Source organism: Colobus angolensis, unplaced genomic scaffold (genome assembly GCF_000951035.1).
Source record: "Colobus angolensis palliatus isolate OR3802 unplaced genomic scaffold, Cang.pa_1.0 Scaffold86, whole genome shotgun sequence".
Lineage (NCBI taxonomy): Eukaryota > Metazoa > Chordata > Mammalia > Primates > Cercopithecidae > Colobus > Colobus angolensis.
This window is the reverse complement of record NW_012122487.1, coordinates 12,089,167-12,100,221: the sequence shown is the minus strand read 5'-3', so window position 1 is coordinate 12,100,221 and position 11,055 is coordinate 12,089,167. Positions and strand designations below refer to the sequence as shown.

General features: G+C 33.5%; 1 pseudogene; it reads left to right on the top strand.

Annotated features, from left to right (window-relative positions):
- The window catches only part of LOC105503512, a 37,858-nt pseudogene extending 27,006 nt beyond the window's left edge, over positions 1-10,852 (top strand).
- The last annotated feature ends 203 nt before the right edge of the window (positions 10,853-11,055 follow it).

The following is an 11,055-nucleotide window of genomic DNA, read 5'->3' as shown; positions in this document are numbered from 1 at the left end:
GCACCAAGCAGACCTGATAGACATCTATAGAACTCTCCACCCCAAATCAACAGAATATACATTCTTCTCAGCACCACATCGCACTTATTCCAAAATTGGTCTACCCTATTTTTAAAGCTCTTTCTTTCTTCTCGCTCTGGTTTTAGTTTCACCTTCTTTCTCAAGTTTAAGGTAAAAGGTAAGGTTGCTCATTTGAGATCTTTATACTTTTGTAATGTAAGTGTTTAGTGTTTAATTCTCTAAATGTCCCTCTAAGTTCTGTTCTATTTGTATCTTATGGGTTTTGTATGCTCCATGTTCACTTTTATTCATCTCATAGTATTTTCTAATTTCCCTTTCTTCTTTTTTTGATCTATTGGTTATTTAGATGTGTGCTGAATTTCTCACTGTTCCTTCTGTTATTGATTTCTGATTTAATTCCACTGTGTTTGGAGAACAGATTTTTGTCTGATTTCAATCATTTAAAATATGTTGAGTCTTATTTTGTGAACTAGCATAAGGTCTCTTCCAGAAAATGCTCCAAGTGCTCTTGAGAAAAATGTGCACTGTCTTACTTTTGAGTGCAGTTAGCTATATAGATCTCTCTTAATGTTGTTAAGTCTCCTATATCTTGTTGATCTTCTTTTTAGTTGTTTTATGCACTATTGAAAATGGGGTATTAAAGGCTGCAAACATGATTGTTGAATTGTCTATTTTTCCCTTCATTCTGGTAGTTTTGCATCATGTATTTTGGGAGTCATCTTTTTAGGTTCATGTATTTTTACAATTGTTACACATTTCTAGTAGATTGACCTTTCTATTATCCTAAAATCTCCTTCTTTACTTTCAGTAACACTTTGTTGTTGTTTTACTCTCCATTTTATGTTATTTTAGTATAGCTGCTCCAACTTTGAAATGGTTGCATTTGCATGAGTATTTTTTCCATCCTTTTGTTCTCAAAATATTTGTCTTCAAACCTAAAGTGTGTCTCCAGTACAGAAAATATAGTTGTACCTTGTTTTTTTAATCCAGTCTGTCAATTACTCTAGAACATAAAATGTTTATCTTATCAGGACGCATTTCAAATTTATACTATATTAATTCCAATGAGCATAGAAATGTTACTTCTATACAGATTGATTTCTTCCCCTTTTTGTGCTGTATTTGTTACATATATTCAGTCTATGTTACAAACCCAATGATATAATGCTAAATTATTGTATTTTCTAATTTTACGTCTTTCACAGAAGCTGAGAGAAAAATAGCAGGTATATATTGCAGATATGGTTATATTAACTTTTTTTACCCTCTCTGATTCTCTTCGTATATTCCTATGTATTTCAGTTAACCATTTTGTGTCATTTCCTTACTCGAATGAAGCTTTGTTCCCATCCACCTTCTTTGTGCTGTTATATAATTACATACACATTGTTTTAACAATTGCTTTTTAATCAGTTGAGAAGAAAGGAAAATAAACATGCAATTATAATGTCTTTGTAAATGACTTACTAATTACCTTTACCACTGTTTTTATTTTTTTCATGTGGATTCAAATTACTTTTTGGTATCACTTGTTTTTTTCCTGAAAAAAAGTTCCTACGTTATGTCTTGTAAAGCAGTTTTGCTAGAAACAAACTCTCCCTTTTTTTCCAACAATGCAGGGATGTCTTTATTTTGCCTTTATTTTTCTAAGTTAGAGATTTTATTTTCACTTTATTGCAGATTCATATGAAGTTATAAGAAATGATACAGAGAGACTGTGTTTCCTTTACCCAGTTTTGTAATGGTAGTATCTTGCAAAACTAGTACGATATCAAAATTAGGTGTTGACATTGATACAGTCAAGACACAGAATTTTTTTTATCATGTTGTTCTTTTATAGCCACTCATCCCCACTTGCTCCTTAAGCCCTGACAGACACTAACCTGTTATTCACTTCTATTATTTTGTCATTTTAAGCATGTTTTGTAAATTAAACCACATAGTATGTAACCTTTTGAGAACAGCTTTGACACTGGCCTTTTCTTCTCAGCAAAGTTCTTTGGCACTTATTTCAGGTTGTTGTCTATATCAATAGTCATTGCTTTTACTTTATACTTTCAATTATATTCCATGGTATGACTGGACCGCAGTTTGTTTAACCATTTGCAGTTGAAGGACACGTGGGGGTTGTTTCCAGTTTTTGCCTATTACAAATAAAGCTTCTATAAACATTTGCATACTCAGTTTTGTGTGAAGATGTCAGCATTGTTTTGGGATAAATGCTCTGAAGTCCAATTGCTGAATTATATGAGAGTTTTATATACACTTTATTCAGAAATTTTCAGAGTGGTGGTATCAATTTATAGTCTTACCAGTAAAGTATGAATGATCTAATTCTCTTAATTTCTCCTATCTTACCAGCATTTAGTGATCTCATTGCTTGTGCTTTGAATTCCATTGTTCACATATTTTGTGAGAATATTTCTTAGTATTAGGCTATTTAATATTTCATTATGTTGTAAGTGTCTTAATTTGTTAATTTTGTGTATTTACTGATACTTCAAAATTATATATTCAATTGTATGTATTAGACACAATTTTCAGTTAAATTTTTTTCTTAATTGTAAAAATTGTGTGACATATTAATTCTTGCCCAAATTGTGTTTTTTTAAAAAATTCAAATTTAATCAATTTAAACACTGCGATATCCTAGTTTCTTTTTGTTGGATTTGCATAATTTTAAAAAATTTATTTTATCACAATTTTTAAACTGTGTAATTATATAAGTGTCTCTTGTAGACAGAACTTAATTTAGGTTTCATTTTTGACCAAGAATGGATATGGTTATCTCTTAATAGGTTAAATTCTTTTACATTTATGCTTCTACTAAAACATTCACAATTTTATTTTGTTCTTTGTCTTATTTTTATTTATTTTTGCTGTCCTATTGTTGTATGTATTTTTGACTATGATTTTCATGTGTTTTCTCATCTACATATGAGTTGACTGGATTTACAGAATCCATTTTAAAATGTGTTTATAGTGTTAATGTGTTTGAATTCTTATTTTAATTTTTTTAATTTATTTTTATTTATTTATTTTTTTGAGACAGAGTCTAGCTCTGTCACTAGGCTGGAGTGCAGTGGCCCGCTCTCGGGTCACTGCCATCTCCGCCTCCCAGGTTCAAGTGATTCTCCTGCCTCAGCCTCCTGAGTAGCTGGGATTACAGGCGAGTGCCACCATGCCTGGCTAATTTTTGTATTTTCGGTAGAGTCAGGGTTTCACCATGTTGGCCAGGATGGTCTCGATCTCCTGACCTCCTGATCCGCCCACCTCGGCCTCCCAAAGTGCTGGGATTACAGGCATGAGCCACCACACCTGACCTGAATTTTTATTTTTTAATGTATTGATCTAAAGTAGTAATGGCATTTAAGATTTACTTCTCTTAAATATAAATGCATTAGCATGCTTATCCAACCTTTTTCACTCCTGAAACTTTCACCATTTCTAAGCACCAATAATTATACTTATTTTTGTAATTGTTATTGATATACTCTTGAGTTTTTTAATTTAATAATTTTATTTCTTATGTTTACACCATAGTGTTTTAATTTAAATAAATTAACAATCACTTTTTTCCTAACCATTGTACACATAGTAGTTTAAAGCTAATTCTGTGTTTGAATTAATTTAATTTGAAGTAATTTAGCCATCATAATTATCTTTTTTAACAACTTTCCACATATTTGTTTTATTTGTTTCCTTATTGTGATTCATTTTTATTGAAGCTACAATCACAGTAAATTCAACAAAAGATAGTTACATATTTGAGAAGATACATCTTTTACATTTACACTGGCATGGTTACTTCATTAAAGAATTCTCGGGTCAAATAATTTTTTCTCCAAGTTTTGTATAAATTGTGTTTTGCTTTTTAGTAGCTATGAAGGCCAAGATAAAATTGAAGGAAAAAGGACTATTTGTTTCCTCTCTTAGTGATGTGCTTTTATCCATCTAGAGTTCAGAAACTGATAATTAACATGAAAAATATCATAAAAATTAATTTTTGCGAACAATGGAATACAAATTTCCTATTCTCAAAATTTAAGGAAAGACTGATTTTTTTTCCATAACAACCTAGCCATCATCCAGTAAACACTGAAATTGACTTTAAACTTTCCCAATTAATCCGTGACAGCTTCACATTAGTGCCCGAAGCATTTCAAAATCAGCCAATTAGCGACTTTTCCATGCTTCTGAAAGTTATTCAATCATCAGTAGCCTCTGTCTAGTGACCACATGCCTATGCCTGAAAATCAGGCAACCCCTAAACACTCAATTATCTGTGAACATGAAGCTTTCCCAAAATCTATGCAAAATCACATCCTTGTTTGGAGACCTGGGTTTGGAGATCACATCAAGCTCTTGTTTAACAAGAAATAACTACGTCTTTTTAATTTTAATTTTTGGTGGTGGTGGGCCATTCTGATGCATGTTTCCAGATCTAGATTTTTCATTCATATACATTAGACTACATGAAGCTGAAGAAAGAAGAAAGGCATGAGAGGGGAACCTGCAATGGGAGAGGAACATATGGATCAAAGCACAATCTTCAAAGTGAGTTATTTAGTCTATTTATGCTGCTAAAACAGAATATCTAAGACTGAATAATTTTATAAAGAACAGAAATCTGTTTCTCACAGCTCCAAGGCTGAGAAGTCCAAGACCAAGATGCCCCAACTCTGGGTGTCTAATGAGAGCCTTCTTCTTGTATCCTCACATGGCAGAAAGGCAAGCTAGCCAAATGTTGTGGGAAGCCTCTCATAAGGGCCTTAACATCATTGACAAAGAGGAGCCTTCACAGTCTAATCACCATTTAAAAGCCTCACCTCTTAACACAATCATGTTGACTACACTTAATTTATTTTTTCTCACCAGAAATCATTTTATTTATTTTTTGTTTTCTCCAGTTTTATTTTATGTTCATGGGGTACATATGCAGGTTTACCGTTTGAGTAAATTGCATGTTCTGGGATTTGATGTACAAATGATTTCATCACACAGATAGTGAGCATAGCACCTGACAGGTAGTTTTTCAACCTTCACCTTCCTCCTAACCTCTCCCCTCAAGTAGGCCCCCGTGTCTATTGTCTCTTTTTGTCCATGTGTACTTAATGTTTAGCTCTCACTTGTAAGCAAGAGCATGCAGGATTTGGTTTTCTGTTCCTGCATTAATTCACTTAGGGTAATGGCCTCCAGCTGCATCTATGTTGTTGCAAACGGCATGATTACAGTTTTTTTTTTGTTGTTGTTGTTGTTTTACGGCTGCATAGTATGCCATGGTATATATGTACCACATTTTATTTATTCAGTCCACCATTGACTGGCATTTGGGTTAATTCCATGTCTTTGCTATTGTACTTTGATGAACATACAGGTACATGTGTCTTTTTGGTAGAAAAATTTCTATTCCTTTGGTTATATAACCAGTAACGGGATTGTTGGGTTGAATGGTAGTTCTATTTTAAGTTCTTTGAGAAATCTCCAAACTGCTTTCCATGGTGGCTGAACTAATTTACATTCCCACCAGCAGTGTATAAGCATTCCTTTTTCTCTGCAATGTCACCAACATCTGTTATTTTTTTACTTTTCAATAATAGCCATTATGACTGGTATGAGATAATATCTCATACCAGTTTTGATTTGCATTATTCTAGTGATGTTATGTTGAGCATTTTTTCATATACTTGATGGCTGCAAGTACGTCTTCTTTTGAGAAGTATCTGTTGATGTCTTTTGCCGATTTCTTAATGGTTTGCATTTTGTTTTGTTGGTTTTCTTTGTTGTTGTTTGTATTTTGTTTGTTTTGCTTGTTGATTTGTTTAAATCCCTTATAGATTCTGGATATTAAACCTTTGTCAGATTCATAGTTGCAAATATTTTCTTCCATTACGTAGGTTGTCTGTTTAATCTGTTGAAATTTTCTTTTGCTGTTTAAAAGTTCTTTAGTTAGGTCCCACTTGTCTATTTCTGTTTCCATTGCAATTGCTTTTGGAGATTTTATCATGAAATATTTGCCAAGGCCTATGTCCAGAATGGTATTTCCAAGGTATTCTTCCAGAGTTTCTATAGTGATAGGTCCTACGTTTAAGTCTTTGATTCATTTTGAGTTGATTTTTGAATATGGTATAAAAAAAGGATCCAGTTTCAATTCTCTGCATATGGCTAGCCAGTTATCCCAGAACCATTTATTGAATAGAGAGTTCTTCCCCATTGTTTGCTATTGTCAACTTTGTCGAAGATCAGATGTTTTAGGTGTGAAAATTTATTTCTGGGTTCTCTAACCTGTTCCACTGGTCAATTACACCTGATTTTTGAAGTGGACACTTTCAAACCATAGTAGTGAGTATGGAATTAAACGCATTCAATTTAGTCAGACAAAAAACAGAATAGAAGGGACAAAAAGCACAAAATACTGAGCTCTTCTGGAGTATTGGTACCCCTGGTGACCACTGCCTAAGAACAACTTACTAGCTAGAAAGTTCAAGGCCCTTAAAAGCCTCTAGAAAAGAAAAGGAGAGAGGAGTTGAAGTGTGAGAATTAAAGTGTGAAAATAATGCCTTCACTTGTGATAAAATGAAAAACAGGTGGGAATTTTTCTATGAGCTTAGGTAATGGTGGACTCATTACTTCTTATATATTGTAAAGTGAGTATAAATTAAACAGTACACCTTTGAATTTCAAGAAGCCTATAAAAGTTAGACGATTTTATAATAGTTTTCCTGGTACATTAGGCAAGCCACACCTAAGTGAGTGGGCATAAAAATATCATTGAAGACAAGGTATGTTTCATCTGCCAGCCCTGAAGGGAAATTGTTAAATCTCAGAAGAAATAAATAATATGGTATATTGGAGCTAGATTCAGAATTATTTTAAACTTTTCTCTAAGGTCTGGGAGGATTTTGGCTCTGAAGCTCCGAGGCCAAGAAAAGGTTAAAGTAAATCTGATAGACAGAGTAGCTATACCATATTTATGCATATAGGACAGCACTTGCAAAATGCTCGCACATTAAAGGAGAACTCTGAAGTCTTTACTAACCAGTTACGATCATAAACAGGACTGATCTGCCTGACATAGGGAGATGAAAATCCTCTACCCAAGGTTGAGATAATGTGTGATTAGGGGATCTGAGCAGAGATGGTTGTCTCCAGCAGACAAGACACTTTCCTGGGTCGTTATCAACAGATGCAGCTTCATGATAGCTGGTCAAGAACACCAGAAGAAAATGATTAAAATAATGTATTCTGGGACATTTTTCAGATAGTACTAGTGTATCACCCAACAATAACCAAAGAGAAGTACTTTAAAAGGATATCAAAGAATTATAATAGTTTCTAAAAAGCCATGTAGAGTGTTTTATCAATTTAGTATTTATATCTTACTTCCAAATTAAACCTTTGATTTTTTTCCTTCAGGTGTCTTTACTTTTCTTTCTTTTTTTTTTTTTTTGTATTGTTCGGCTTTTTTTTCTAGTTTTGAGAGACTTTATTAAGATTGTTTTTATTTTCCTTTTAAAAATTACATCTATTTCATACTCTGTAGTATGCGAAAAGATGTTCACCAACTGCACTGTAATTTTAAATCTGGCATTTATGTTTTCATCTTCATGTCCTCTTCATTCTTGTCTGCTCTATTTTGATATAATCAATTTCCTCTTGAATCATGGGAGTGAATGAGAAATTTTCTAAAATGATCTCCTGTTACTAATATGGTAAAAGGGTACTTATTCTGATTCATTGAACATGGGTCACCAACTATGGCCTATGAAACAAATCTGGCTCATTACCTATTTTTGTAAATAAAATTTAATAGAACACAGCCACATTTATTCATTTACATATTGTTTATAGTTTTCTCCATGCTGCAAAGAGAGAGTTGAATAATTACAACAAAAACTTTCTAGTAAAAACTACCTAAACTGTTATCTTATCTTTTAAAGAAAACGTTGGCCAAACGCTGCCTTAGAGGTTTTTTTTTTGTTTAGTTTTGTTTCATTTTGTTTTTGCTTTTTGAAATACAGTATCTTTTATATGGCTAATAATATGTCTCTAGTATTTGCCATTACAGAGGGACTGGACCTATACTGGACGTAGAGGTGGCTTCCTCTAGATATTATCAAATCCTTCTCTGAATCTGTGAAACTGAGATAATGTTAAAATAATTTAGACTTATTTTATTATTTTTCATATCACATATGAAGTCATGGGTGAGTATGGAAACAAGGATGGAATTGGAGATAGAAACAAACATTGAAGGGTTCTTTAGCTTTACACCCAAAGCCTACTTTTCTCATTTACTTTAGCCGAGGATTTATGTAAGGATGTATTAATAATCTTCACTAACCTATTTTTAGTAGCCAGCCATACAGTATTCCTGTTCTGTCCTAACTTGACCAAATCCAAGCAGAGATTAAAGTAAAGTTTTGGTTCTCACAGTGAATGTAGAAACTAATGTTTTCCTGATTAATGAGTGACTAACTTCCAACCGTCCTCTGACATATCTGAATTAAAATTATTCTTTTACCTACTTTACCAGGAATATTTCCTTCATACTCAGTTATTCAGAGGATAGACTGGCAAGTGAATGTTGCCATTTTCTAGTTTCTAGTGCTGTCTTTATTATTTTTCAATTTAATTAAAAATTATGTTGATAATTTCAATGGCAATAGTGAAATAAACAGGAAGCAAATATACCTTTAGGTTATTATCTTGTCAGAAGTCATAAGAATAGAAGAGAGAAAGAGGAAGAGAGAGGGAGGGAGAGGAAATTTACTTTAATAAATAATTTAAAATGAATGAAGAAATAAGATCAGCAATAACAAATAAGCAACTCTAAAGTAAAGCTGAGATCCGAGACCTCTGATATCATCAAAGTCATATAATAGGCATTGCCAGATAGAGTTCCGCTTGGTCATGCAGGGTGAAAATAGAACACATAGGAAGTAGCACCCTCTCTGTGTTCATTTTTATGTTTCTTATGCTTCATGTCAAAGCTCATTTGACTCCAAAAAAAGAAAAAAGAAAAATCCCAAAGAGAAACATTTTATCCACAAGGAACACCAAGAAAACTGCAGCTTATCAAAGAAGTGACAAATCCCTTTTGTCCTCTAAAGAGTGTCTTCAACAAAACAAATAAAGCAAACAGTCAAAGCCAAGCTTGACCCAAGTTATAATGACTACCTGGAGAGCTGTTTTGTTTTGCATATCCCAATTCAATTTCACATTATTCCAAGGCACATAACAGATTTGGATACAATCATGAAACATTCACACCTGAAAAATAATCTCTGTAGAACTTGTTTTCAGTGATTTTCAGGTCAGAGACCCCTTTGAAAATCTGCAAAACTATGGAGGTTTATTCCAGAAAAACAAAACAAAACAAACAAAAAAACTTAACATTTTAGAGATTTCAGGTATCTGTTTAGGTATTTTTTTATAGCAAATGTCACAGGCGTTTGAATGACAGTAACTCCATTTTGAATAGGGGCTGGATAAAACAAGGTTGAGATCTGCTGGGTTGCATTCCCAGAAGTTAGACATTCTTAGCCACAGTATGAGATAGAAGGTTGGCACAAGATTCAGATCACAAAGACCGTGCTGATGAAACAGGATGTGGTAAAGAAGCCAGCCAAAATCAAGATGGTGAAGAAAGTAGTAACCTCTTGTTGTCCTCACTGTTCGTTATATGCTAACTATAATGCATTATCATGATAAAAGACACTCCCCTCAGCGCCATTACAGTTTACAAATACTTTTGGCAATGTCAGGATATTACCTTGTATGGGCTAAATAGGGAAGAAGCTCTCAGTTCCATGAACTCCCCACCCCTTTCCTGGAAAACTCATGAATAATCCACCACTTGTTTAGCATACGACTAACAAGTAACCATAAAAACAGCCAACCAGCAATCCTCAGGGCTGTTCTGCCTATAAGTAGCCATTCTTTTGTTTCTTTATTTCTCTCATAAACTTGATTTCACTTTACTCTGTGGACTCCCCTACCCCCCGCAAATTCTTTCTTGCACAAGATCCTAGAACCCTCTCTTAGGGTCTGGCTCAGGACCCCTTTCTGGTAACACAAACAGTAAAGAAATTTGTTGTTCTCTATGTTCTCATAGCAGTGTTTTCTGTGTTTTTTTAAATGGGTGAACAAAACACAAAGATTTTTCACTGAGATTAGAGATTATTTAACAATGATACCTAGGTTATATTTGTAGTCATTGTTTTGTAAATCTAGGCCATCTTATAGTCTCCCCAGAGATTGCTTCAGCAAGCATTCTACTCACTTGGTTCATGTTTACTGTATTTAAATCCTGTCTGTACCATAAAATAGAAAAGAAAAGAGAATATTAAAAATTAGCTCTAAATTAATTCCCACACTCCAGTTCAACATTCCTCATCCTAATAACATGAGATGTTTTAAAGACTTCAAATTGAGAGAATAGTTTGCATTTTAGATTTGATTCATGAGGAAATAAGCTTCTATCATCAGTTTGAGTCTAATCAGCCTGAGCCTTCTTCCTCCCGAGGACTGGGACTGAATTACATGACTTCAACTTGTAGAAGAACATCACATGGATCTCCTTTAAGGCTATCACAAGAATTCACAGACCTAAACCAAATATACTATTTTCTTTAATTGAATTTTTCATTTCTACCAAACACTTGGTTCATCTTCACTGTTATTACCATATTACAGTCTATGATTATCTCAAACCTGCCGAGTAGCTTGCAGATTAAGCTCAAACACGTCAACATGAATGTTAAAGCCTTTTAAAACTTTTTAACTTCTTAATTTTCAGGTTCCTATTTTCCGGCTAAAACACAAGTAAGAGACATAGGGTTGTCCCATGTCCTAATCTACTAGGAAAGTGAAAATACCAGTGATGTTAATTCAATCATGGTGCTGGTATGCTGGTATACTCATCTCAGTACAAGACTCTATATAACTTGTATGAGGTATACTAACCTTGCTCTTGCAGAAAGAGGTGCCACTTTCTTTCTTTTTTTTTTTTTTTGGAGATGGAGTCTCACT